This window comes from Camelus ferus, chromosome 5, assembly GCF_009834535.1.
Source record: "Camelus ferus isolate YT-003-E chromosome 5, BCGSAC_Cfer_1.0, whole genome shotgun sequence".
NCBI classification, from domain to species: domain Eukaryota; kingdom Metazoa; phylum Chordata; class Mammalia; order Artiodactyla; family Camelidae; genus Camelus; species Camelus ferus.
In genome coordinates, this window is record NC_045700.1 from 15,329,847 (window position 1) to 15,343,109 (window position 13,263).

Below are 13,263 nucleotides of genomic sequence, written 5' to 3' on the forward strand. Positions count from 1 at the left end.
GGTGACCAAAAGTGTCATAAGTGAAATGTTTGGTGTGAACAGTAAGGGAGACACACAGGGAAGAAACACATGTTAGGAAAGAACTGGGGTTTTCTTTACATAGGAAGGAAAAAAAATGAGTTTTTCCTTTATATAAGGTGATATTCACAGGTTCTGAATATAAGGTATGGAGATGTCTTCTGGGGACTCACCATTCAATCCACTACAGGCAAGCAATTGGGGCAGGTAGTAGAGATTGCGAAAAGGTCTCCAGAAACCTAGAGCACATCACAGAATCTCAATTCTGGGAAAACTGAAGGGCCTTACAGGATTTCATTAAATGAAGGCAAGTAGACAAGACCAGGAAGTGATCACTGAGACGAAGGAACCCATGTGACTGAAACTGGAGGAGAAGGTATGGACAGCTTAGAAGTCATGTCTACAACTTATTTCCATTCACAAGGGCCAGAGGAGTCCCAGAGCAATGGTAAGACCCAGTCTGGCCACTGGGTCTTTAGATCATGGGTTTTTAGATCATCAGGAAGTTTCAGATCAAATAACCTGCCAGGTGGTGGGAGACAAATGCAGGTGATACCGTTACTGCTGAGAAGTCTATTCAGTTATGTAATATAAACCTCAGCAGCTCCCCTATGGATGGAATATTTTGGAGGCTGAAATTCTGTAGCACAAATCAAGACAAGTTCTTCTGGCTTACTTTGGCTAGTTAATTTTTAAAAGTCAAGGGATATTTTAAGTCTTTTGCAAACAACCATCAAACACAACTACATGGCTCCACTATTTTTTGAAAGGATCAGAACTCCTGATCTTGAACTCCAGGCAATAGACAAACTGCCTCAAGGTCATTCACAACTAAATCCTCCCACAACTCTGCACACACAATTGCACAGCAAGGTTTAGCCCTAATCTAGCAGCTCAGATGCTGGGAGATTAGGAACATACTGTCCCGCCTCCTGTATGTAACACTACTAAATCTGTACTTGAGATTGTACCTCTGTGGGAAAAGAAGAGCAGTCCTGCCTTGAGCCTGGTCTGGAGCATGGAGGGTACAGCCCAGAGCCAGGCACAGTTATCAGAGAGGCTGATGTCAGCATGGTCCCAGGTACCAGGCAACCACTGGCCAACTCTGAATGCGAGCACCAAAGCCACCAAGTTTGCAAGACTGGGAGAAAGTACAGTGTGCACACTCCTTAAGGAGAGTGGTCATGATGAAAAGCTGTCCTCTAATTCCTAACTATTTTTTAACTATTTAGTGATTTCTGGACAATTTACTCAAAATATACTGAATAGGCATTAAGAAGAAAATTAGAACAAGTCAGTAAAATTCTAAATGGAAATAACAGGGGAGATGTATGGTTCTAAAACTACGTTTTAAGGAATATATGAAAAGAAATACAAGTCCACTCCTTTTCTGAACAATTTCCATAGTGTAAGACCATGATATCGGACTCTGGCAGACAAAGTCTATCTGGGATAAGACACAGCTAAAATGCAGACACTAGGGCTTCAGCTCCAAAGTTTCTGATTCTGATTCAATAAGCATCTCCTGACTAATAGGTGGCCCAGGAACCACACTTGGACAAACACTTCCCTAAAATAGATGGGTGCTAAAAAATCAACAAGACTTGTTTGGAAAAAAAATCTACTCATAATAGGAAAGTATTCACACATCAATATACCAGAAACCGAAGCTGATCAGACACATTAGCTCATGGATTTTAAATATATTTTAAATGTATTTTAAATACAGCTTTAATTTGGAAGATCCTTGATTTGATTTCATACCCTCCAAACACTGCTTTTAAATCCAAGGTCCCCTTTATTCAGAATTGACAGCCTAAACACTTACAGAGGAGAACTATTTCAATCTCTGTATTCATTCAGAAGTACATCTGGCATCCTTTCATTAATAGAACTGAGAATGAATAAAAGTGGGCTATAATACTCTTCAGCCTTCAATTTTTGTCTAATAAAGATCCATCTAAAAAGGCACAGACTATAAACTTTCCCTGATCCTCCCTCCATCTGGTTCTTGAGTGTTTATACTTCTCCTCTAATATTTCGCACATCCTGCACTGTGACTGCACTTACTTGTGAATGCCATCCGCCTGCTGGACTACATCATTCAGAATCAGGGCTATGGCATTCTCCATCCTTGTGTATGCTCAGAACACTGCCTGAACAAGGCTGGGATAAATAAAAGTTTACTGAATTAAGTTAAATGGAAAGTGCATATGTCCTTAATACCAGGATAATTGCATACTTCATTATAGAGGTATACATGTGTCCTTTAAAAATCTATTTAAGTCTACCAATTTGGTTCGCAAAAGAAATTGTCTTCTAAAAAAGCAAGGGAAAATAAAAATCTATCTGCACAGGATGTTGCCAACCTTTGAAAGAATGGTGAAGGTTAACGCGGAAGGGCATCTCATCTGAGGCATCTGGGTGTAACCAGTGTGAACGAAAATAACTGCAACCCTATCAGTAAACAAAGAATGCTGAAACGAAGTCATCAGAAGCTGCTGCCCGCACCTGCTCCCCACCTCCCCGCCTTGAGGACAGGCCTGCAGCCCAGCCTCTGTAGCCACTCACAATGGTGCACCCTGAGGGGACTCCGAATAAGAAAGGACAGGATACTGGCCCTAGATAGCTAGGTGCTTGTCAAAGGAATGATTTCAATGAGCCCAAATGTCTGCTTCCTCCCAGACATAGAAAAGCACTAAATTCTTAAACTTGAGATGCCTGGTTTTCTTTAAATAACAAGTAATCTTTTATTGTTCCAACTACTTGGTCTTTGTTGTAAAGCTCCTATATGTCCTAGCTCCTGCCCTACCTCTTCGGAGCAGCCCCTCAGAGTGATCTGAGAGGTTGTCATCCCGGCGAGTCCTCCCGCCAAATAAAACATAACTCTCAACTTTAAGGCTGAGCATTTATTTCAGTCGACACCAGACAGCCATGAAAATGAGTCCCTTTACAAAAGGGAATTGATTTAGATACATTTGAAATGGGAGGTTGTGAAGGGTTGGGCTGGTCTACCTTACAGAATCATGTAACACAGGCAACAGTACTGGTTACATGCAATTTCTCTATTTCTCTAAAATAATTAAAAGTTATTGCATTTTCTCCTAAATAATTTCTGGGCTATTCATTCAAATTTGGAGTAGATAAGAGGTTCGGAATGACCTGAGCACAATGACAAATGTTAACTTATGCAAAGCAACAGCCTAAGAATAGCGATGAGTTTGTAAAACACCCAAAAGGAGTTTTGCATATTTCAGATTCTTTGGTGGACTAAAAAAATGCACGTTCTTCTTGTGACAACTGTGAAACTTTGAAAAGGAGATGCTCTTTACTTCTCTCTGAGTTGCTCTGAAACTAAACTTAGGCGAAGAAAAGGCAAACTGTGTCAGGAGTGCGACGGGCCCAGCAAGACACCTATTGCACATACTTGAGCTGAACTGGGGAAAAATCATGACTTCCCTCTACAACAAACTGTAGAATCTGAAGTCACAAAATTAGTCACTATGGTGGGAATGATTGTCCATCCTGAATGACGAGAACTGACTGACTATTTCAGTTAAAATTCAGATGCTGATAGTAGTGTTAAAAGCAGGAATTTCACAAGGAGTTTTCATTTACTGCATGAACTATTAGAATATTCATGTCAGGAATTTTTTCCCCCTACCACCCACACTGATTCAGTAGACAGATACTTAAAAGATACATTTATGCAAGAGAGAGATGTCTGTGTGTATGTATATATATGTGTGTGTGTATATATATGTATATATATATGGCATTGAAGTTGATCATTATTATGAAGTATATGAACTGAAATTGTCTTATTTGCGTTGAGGTTGAACCCAGCTCCATATGAGAAAAGGTTGTTTTGCTTCATCTGCTAAGTGAACTTACAAAATTACATGAGGTGAGTTATATATCACAGGAAAAAACCAGCTTAATCAAACATTTGACCAACGTATTCAGTGGTGAACGTATATAAGCCTTTTGCTCTGTATTGATTAAAACTGCAAACATTGTCTCTTCTCAACAGAACATTCTCAGTCTCTCAAGAGAGAAATAAACAATGCCCTTATGCACCTTCTTTGTAAAATAAGCAAAGAAATTGAGTTTTTATCAGAAAGTATTTTCCTGATGAAAATTCTCATTTAACATTATTCTCATTGCAATTTACATTTTGTGAATGAACAAACACACTAAAGAATATCATTTACTCCATTGATTTGCCTCTTTTTATGACATGCTTGATGATTGGATCAGAAGATTATCTGATAACTAAATGTTACTAATTTTTATTATGTAAGGATTTGACTTAGTTTTTATTATAAAAGACAACCATATAATCTAAATTTATAGGAAGGTGTTTTTCCACTGATTTTCAAGTTTCTCTATGTATTCAAGGGTCTTAACACAACAAAAAGCCCAATGTCTGGCAAATATGAGTGAGCATTTACTAATTGCTTGGTGTCTCGCTAAGGGGCTGCTGGGGTATATATAAATGGAAAGTAAGTGGTCAGGGTGGGAGGAGGTTACACAGGCAGGTGGTAGATTTTTTTCTTAGCCCATATGTTAATTGGTTTAAGAGACTCTTCCAAAAGAAAGGTGAGCTGACAATAAAATAATTTCTACATGAAACCAAAGAATCGTTCAGTGAAAAGGGAAGTAATTATAATAGTTCTTTACAATATCTCTGATAGGTCATTGGATCTGACAAACATCCTTCTTCCACAGTTGTTTCTGTTTCACATACTAGTGTTCTGAGGTCTAACAGGAACTGTCTAACTACTCTGTAAACTCATCTAGATGTGTGTGTGTGTGTGTGTGTGTGTGTGTGTGTGTGACCACACACCTGTGATTTTCCTATTTCCCTTAATGAATGCTTAATATTAATTGAAGATATGATGAATCTTACAGATTCAACCATACTGGGACAACTTTTCATTGGCATTATTATTTTAACCCCAATTAAATAGATGAGTGAAAATTAGCCTTTCTTTCAAGGTTTACTCTACCTAATTCATCTTAGTGTCACTGTTCTTTTTGGAGATTCCCTAGATTTTTACATTGAGAGAAATAATTTTATAGAATCATTAAATACGTCAAAAATTCTAAAGAACTGCATCAGATAGGTTCAAGGTTAGGATTTTTGAAATATTAAAAATAGCATTATGTTAATATAAAATAAGGCTGTAGCCATTTGTATTAACTTTCCCCCCCTTATATTCTGTATTCTTGGTGCTCTGGAATCGGAGTCCCTGCTTACCCAGGAGACCCTGCCCCTCCCAGGTATCTAACATCCCTTTGAAGTGTGCCTTTCATATGCAAAGTAACCAGTCCACACCCCTTCCTCCCAATCGCCTCCTCTATGCTGGTTCTGTTACTCCAGGAGGTAATGTTCCTCTGCCCTCATCACCCAGGGCCAAGGTAGCAGACCACTAGAGACAGGCCCTACAGCAGAGCTCACTGAAATTATTGCAACTAGCCAACCTTAAACTTGCTTATCTTACCTTACCTTTCCTGAGGAAATCATAATGAAGGCCCTGTCCACGCCTTCCCCTCCCTCTCCTTGCCTCCTGACTAAGCCTGGTGCTTCCCCGTGGGGCCCTGCATGGTATGCTGGGCCTTCTGTTTCTAGGGAACCCATGACTATATAAAGTTTTTCTTTCATAACATTCATTTCTGTGTCTGTGTATGTGACCCTATTTGATGAAACCAAATCCCAGGTACAGTCTAAAATACCATTTAATTAGGTAATTCAATATAACATCATTCGAGGAATACAACTTTTACAAGTGAGAGACACAGTGCTCCTATATCAAAGAAAGACCTCAGGAATTTCAGTGGTGAGATCCAGGCTCATGCTGTGGACGTCCAGATGAGTGGTGAGGGAACCTGGGATTGGCTTCTATAGTCACTGGATGGAAAGTCTGGCATTCCAGTGGGCAGGGTTTCCCACCTGAGGTCCACTGGGATTGGATTGGGATTGGATGAAGAATTCTAGAGAGCCATGGTAAGGTTTCTGTTTGGGGGTTTAACGTTTTGTGTCACCTATTAGTTTGTGAAGAAGAGTTAGAAATGTTTGCCAAGGAACTAATTGAACTTTTGAAAGAGAAACAGACTTCAAGAGATTAAAAAAAGACCCAGTTTTAACCAGTATTTATCCTCCTGTTTACCTTTAATCATATTTGCTTCTTCATGAACGAATAAATTACATACTGTGCCTAACACTTCCTCGAACTTTTCTAGCATTTCTAGCGTGAACAAAAATACTGCAAACCATTTCAGTAAACAAAGAATGCTGAAGCCATCAAGTCATCAGCGGCTGCCGCCAACTCTTAGTAAAGATAGGCCTGCAGCCCAGCTGCTGCAGCCACTTACAATGGTGCACCCTGAGGGGACTCAGAATAAGAGAGGACAGGATACTGGCCCTAGATAGCTAGGTGCTTGTCAAAGGAATGAATTCAATGAGCCCAAATGTTTGCTTCCTCCCATACACAGAAAAATGCTAAATTCTTTAACTTGAGATGTCTGGTTTTCTTTAGTTAACAAGTAATCTTTTATTGTTCCAACTACCTGGCCTTTGTTGTAAAGCTCCTATATAACCTAGCTCCTCCCCTACCTCTTCGGAGCAGTCCCTCAGAGTGATCTGAGAGGCTGTCATCCTGGGCTGAGTCCTCAAAATTGTCCACCAAATAAAACATTACTCACAACTTTTAGGTTGTGCATTTATTTCAGTTGACACCAGACTAAAATGTACAAGTTAACACAAAAAAAGTTTGTCTGAAAGTATTCTCTAACTGTTGCATAAGAAATAACGCTGTCTACCAAGAATGATTTTTAACAAACTACCCAGAGCTTCTCACTCTGAGTTTAGCTCGGAGCGGATATCTGAAACAGTTTGTCACTTGCTTCCTTATCCATCTATGAGGGCAAGGACATTATCACATATTTTCTCCTCCTGTGTACTTTCTTGCCTTCTTTCCAGCTCAATGCTGAACACACAGCTGAGAATTCTGCACTAGTTCTTTTTGTTATTGCCTGGCAGATAGGCTGAGTCAATGATACCTATGTCAGTATGCTTGAAATAATCTATAAAGATGTAGTTCTTGCCCAATGAAATACTAAGTCTCATTAAAGAATCAAAAGCTATGGAGAGAAGAGCCCAGAAATAGACCTATCTACACATGAAAATTTGATATTTGACAAAACTGTCACCACAGACCAATGGGAAAAAGACAGACTACTCAGTTAATTACTGGGAAAGTATTTATCCATGATTAGACATTTACCTCAAACCATACATAAGAATCAATATTTCTAGTAGAGGATAATATCTTTATGAATCTAGGATAGGAAATGTTCCTTAAACAGGACCCCTAGAAGTACAAATAATGAAGGAAAAATGTGATAAATGTAAGTGCATTAAAACAAAATACCTAGTTCATCAAAAGACATAAATAAAATTTTGAAAAGGTAAGCCACAGAATAAAAGAAGGTACCTGCTATATATGCAGTCAGAAAACGACTGGTATCCCGCATACCAAAGAGAAGACAACTCAATGGAAATTTAAGCAAAGCCTGTGAACAGGAACTTTGCAGAAAATTAACTCTATATAAATGGCCTATACATGTGTAAAAAGATGCTCTGTTCCAGTAGTAATGGGTAAATTGAAATTAAAGCCACCATGAATATTATTTTACAAACACAAGATTGACCTAAAAAATTAAATCTGACAAAACCAAAACTTGGCAGGATGTAGAGCTCTAAGAATGTAAGTACTCCCAGAGGGAGTGTAAATTAAGGTAACTATTCTGGACAGACATTTGGCAAGATCTAGTGAAGTCAGGAATGAGCATGCCCAACAACCCAGCAATTTCACTCCTCCCTATTTATATGCCCCTGGAGAAGCTCTTGCACAAGTTCTCATGGAGACATGGCCAAGAAAATTCATAGCAGCACTTTTTGTAAGTGCCACAAAGGAAATATAAATACTTGTGGCTTATCCATGTAATAGAATACTATGTGGCAGAGAACACAGGCATACCATCGACATGGCTAAACCTCACCAAAAATGTTGAATCAAAAAAAAAAAAAAAAAAGAAAAAGAAACTTGCAGGATACATACGTACGTCACCACGTTCATCATGTTTTATAAATGGAAAACTAATAACAGACACTACCCTTGATTTTAGCCAAGAGGACACATATTTATCTTTGATTTTTCACATCAGAATGGATTCATGGGTATTTATTTTATTCCAGGGGCTATAATCCAATATTGTCATTTACTTTATTGCTCAAGTTGTCCCAGATTTTGCCATCAGCAGCTCCTTCAAGCTGCTGTTGTTCCCATCAAGGTGGCCCATCAGTTTTCAAGCTCTTCCTTACTTTCTGGCACCACAAGATATTTCAGGCTCTTTTTTTTTTTTTTTCTCAGCCTTAGATCTGGAATCAACCATTTTCCCAAGGACTCCTGATTCCTTTCATTAGAAAATGGTATTTAGAACCCAAGTCCTGGGCCATACGTTTGCTCATTGCTTCCAGGAGGTCACTGTTTCCAGGGTCTCTTATTAGAGTTAGAAAATACACATATGAATACTAACACTTGCACATACACACATCTATATGCATTTCTATGTCTACCCATGAGAAGCCTGCTGATATGTTTATTGGAGTGGCATTAAATTGACTAATTTAGGGAGACCTTCAAGGTCAACATCATTTCCAGTTAGAGGTTAATTTCCTTCTTTTTGTTCAGCTTTACTTTTGTGTACTTTATGGGTAATTAATGATTACCTTCATAAAAAATAAATGAAAACATTACATGTGGACTTGGGGTCCATAAATATGTAGAAGTAAAAAGGTATGTGTGGGATTAATAGACACTGAATTTAAGATGAACTCTGAGATGGGAGGCAGGAGAATCAGATCAAGGAGAAAAACAAGGACGACCACAGTTCGATTCTCTCTATATAACCCTCTATTTCTTAATCTGGGTGGAGATGATATGTGTTCATTATATTATTCTCTATACAATTTTGAACCAAAATATTTAATTTTTAAAAATACCTAAATGAAGAAATCACATCTATTTTCCTAGATAACTTTTCTAAAGGTTTAAGTTTCTTCACAACATTTAAATTCTTACAACAAATGAAGGCTTTAAAAGTAGAGACCCTCCAATGAATTTTCACATTTCACTAAAGAGAGAAGAACAACTCAGCCCTTAGAAATAGTTTAAAAACTTTTTTAGGGCAATTGGCAAAGTACTGCAAATGATTTACATGATTTCAGAAAAAGAAAGAAAAAATTCTGGAAATAGACACATTGGCACACGTGCTCTCCAGAAGGGAAGAGACACAAAAGCTCAGGAGAGTTTGATGCTCTTTTTGTTGGTGATCTTGCCAAGCATCCCTGTAGCTGCCTATTCTGTTGTTAGCTCTATCTTCCCAGTCCAAGTAAATTAATAGCTTAGCTTATCAAAACAACTCCTGCCGAGGAAAAATCTCTGAGTGTATTGCCCTTGTCCCCTCTTTGGCCACAGAGAGTCACTTAAAGTGCAGTAGTCTGCACTTGTCCTCAGTAAATTCAATTACATTTGTTTCTGGCTACTTCAGCTGGCCATGAAGATTGCAGATTGTACCCTGCCCTTGTCTTCCAGCTAATTTTCATGCCTGCAATGCCTGCAATGTGAACTTGATGGGTATGCTTTTTTTTTTTTCCAATCTGAAGTTCTTTATTTAAGGACCAACTTATAAACAGTGCTGTATAGGGCACTTTTCAAAAACCTCTCTGTATAGAGTCTCAGCTGCTCTCTGCCCCCCATGCCCATGAAATCTACTACCTGCTCACGAACCAAACCACTGCTTTCTCATGAGCTTTTAATATTCATTAAGGCCGCCAAGATCGATGATGATCTAAAAACCTTCCTATGAAGTGAATCTAATCTGTATGTGTTTGATAAAGACAATAAAAAATGTGCTGGATGATAGATTCTCAAAGTATTATTTTTTCCTATGGCTAACTGACAAGAGAAACTTTCCAAAATATCTGGTATCATTTTTTTCAACATAACTATTTTGACTTTAAATAGGAAAGAGCCCATCTGTCCCCACCCCACCCCCTTCCCATTGCCTGGATGATGATGATGTCACTGCAGTCATAATTACAAAGGACTTCCATTCACTTTAATTTTAATTATTTAAAATTTGTAAACACTTCAGGAAAACCTCATGAAGCTGGTGGAGCTGGCTTGTTTGCAAGGGGGACCAAGGAGCAAGCATTTACAATTATTCACACTGCAACACCCATTGACTCACACTGAGCATTCTGGTTAACCAGCAATCAGACTCATTTGGAGTTAGTAGCACTGGCAAGGCTTATTCAGCTTTTAAAAAATGACGTGCAAAGTTGAGGATATCAATGAACCCCCACACCTAAAAACAGCCAGAAGAATTTTGGTCTGCATGTACACTGGAGAGTAAAGAGAAAGATCCTTACAAAAGGTAGGCATTTAAAAATATTTGTTAAACTGATGTCTTTAGAGTCCCTGCCAATTTAGGATTAAGTCTCTTTTACTTTAAGACTGTGATTTGCACACCTTCCTCAGTCACGGGGCCTCACCACGATGGGAGGTTCACAGCACTCAAGGGATGACAAACATCAGCCCTTGCATGAGATACGTTTAGAAGGAGGTGCTCTCTGCTAAGTGCAGTGGGAGAAGAGTGCCCTATTATACGTTGGGGCTCCAGGCTCAACCATCACCTGGGATATCTTCTAGCCTTTCTGTCTTCTTAAAATAATCCAAATGTGAATAGCTACCTCACAGAGTTTTATGGAGGATTTAATATGCCTGGCATACAGAAAGCCAGCAATACGTGTAGTTCATTGTGTTAAAGCGTTAAACATCAGTTACCTAGCCCAGAGCTACTAACCTTCCGCTGACTGATGTCTCAATATGTTTAACTTAAAAAACTAAAGTTTTCAGAAGCCATCATCATTGGTTTGTTTCCTTATGAGAATTATAATAATTAGTGAATGAAGGCTATGTGTGTTATACAAAAGCCACGTAGGAATAACTTGTAAGATTAATAAAATGTCCTCTACCACAAATTCTCTGGACAATATAAGGATTCCTGAATGAACATAATTATTAGGCAAATTAAAATCCCACCTGGTGATGCAACACTCACATTGCCACATCTAACCAGACCTGTTTTCATCTAGTATTGAAACTGTGGCACTTCCCGCAGATACTTGGCTAGAAACAGAATAACAACAATAATCACTATTAATATCTACCTTTTCAAAATGCTTTTAAGTTACTAAAACGATTTTATGATTCATTGTTTCAGCCTGTCCTCACAATGACATATTTTAAAACATTTCTTCACGACCTGTATATTTTGAGCATGGGCAGGTTTTATACAGTGCACCCCAGCAATCAGTGGCCATGGAGCGTAAGCGGTGGAAAACACTAATTGGTTTCCCTTCCCTTTGGAATGAATGGATGTAGTGCACCCTGGCCAGGACATTCTTCTCCCTTTTGAAGATCCCCATCCTACTCAGCTCCATCACCAAGCCTTCTGCTTGTAACTCTAGGGCTCCAGCATGCTTTGGTCAGTCAACCTAAATCCAGGTCATCTTTTGATATTTGACTCAAAGAAACCTAACTGACGAACACTGTCACTATCGTGCCCTGGACTAGTGCTAAAGACAAAAGGTATACAGATATAAAACTGGTTCCCAGAAGTTCCAACAGAATGAAGACAAAAGTAATATTCATAGACAGGTAACTGTCGATTCAGTCTGATGTGCTAAGACCCAATAAGAAAAGACAGATAATACATTCCATTGAGTTGAGGGGATTTGGCCATTGCCTGTTCTGCTGGCCTTGTCCTATCTCTGACCACCGCTCCTCTTCCTGGTAACTGACAATTTGGCACCTGCTAGGTTGCTCAGCTCCTTCAATAATTTTTACAGCCCCTTGGCTGGAGTGTAAGTCACTTGATGGGAGGAACCTCAGTGTCATACTTCTTGAGGATTCCCACAGCACCTGGCATAGTCTTGGTAACAAAATTAGGGCTCGGTAGAAACACGTTAATTAATTGTGTGTAGAAGATTCAGTGGGCAGGAAGGATGAAAAAGAGCTGGGAGAAAGCAACACTCTAAAAAGAAGGCATTAGAATGGTGTGCCAGTGAGAGAAAAAGAGAGATCGTTTTATGTGCGGGAGTTTATTTAGGTAGGAAAAATAAGTAAATGAGCAACCTTTGCACCATTTGAAATCTGCATTCTCCCAGCTAAAAGAAAGTAATCTTTCCTATTTGTAAAATGAAAACCATGCAAAGATGCTAACACCCTTTGTACTAAATCTATTCGGAGAAGGAACAACAAAATTTTTTCCATCCGCTAAATTCAGCCTGGAATATAATACATGAAATTGTAATTCAGAGCACATTTATTTTCTGCTGCTATTTATTTTCTGAAACATTAGTCCAGGAATATTATTCTACATTTTTTATATTAAAATATGTCCCTTAAGATTCATACACACATTCTCAGGGGAATTGGCTTACACTAGTTTTGTAAAATGTAGACTAACTATTTGAGTGATGAAATAAACAAAAGGTCACCTATAGTCTTTATTTATCACCAAACAGCCTTTGATACTTGAAAATATTTGCTAACCTTTGTCATAATTTTATCACCAGAAAGAAAGAGGAATAAAAGCACTTGCTTTGAAGCATATGTGCAGCTGCACATATTTGTGAAATTCTTTGAGATTCTCAGATGGAAATGCTATTGGAATCATTAAAATTTAGTGAACCCTGGGAATTTGAATCCTTTAATACTCTAAAGGTAAAGTAATCGTTATTAATGGATTTTTTTTCTTAGTTAATCTTCTCGGGAGTCTGGGTTATTCAAGATCAGATGTTTTCCACTTCTCTATTGAAAAAGACTGACTTGAGACTGAGCAGAGAAATAAAAGTCAGCTTCCTAATTATTCCCTCTGCGTGGTCCTCTGAGATTACATCTGAGCTGGGGTTAAACTTATTCTTTAACTAATTAAACTCTTTTTCTTTAATTAAGCAGCCCTAAAAACCTTACTTATAGACAGCTGGCTTCCCTACAACCAGGATTAAGTTTCTAATATTTAACACAGGGGAGGTGAGTGATGACCAAGAAGGTCTTAAGAAATTACTTTTACTGCATGAAACCTTTAGTTAAGGGGTGGTGAAGAAGG

General features: G+C 38.5%; 1 protein-coding gene across 2 annotated transcripts in view; it reads right to left on the minus strand.

Annotated features, from left to right (window-relative positions):
* The window catches only part of NCKAP5 (NCK associated protein 5), an 829,955-nt gene that overhangs the window by 337,857 nt on the left and 478,835 nt on the right, over positions 1–13,263 (minus strand). The gene's annotated exons all lie outside the window — the stretch shown is intronic.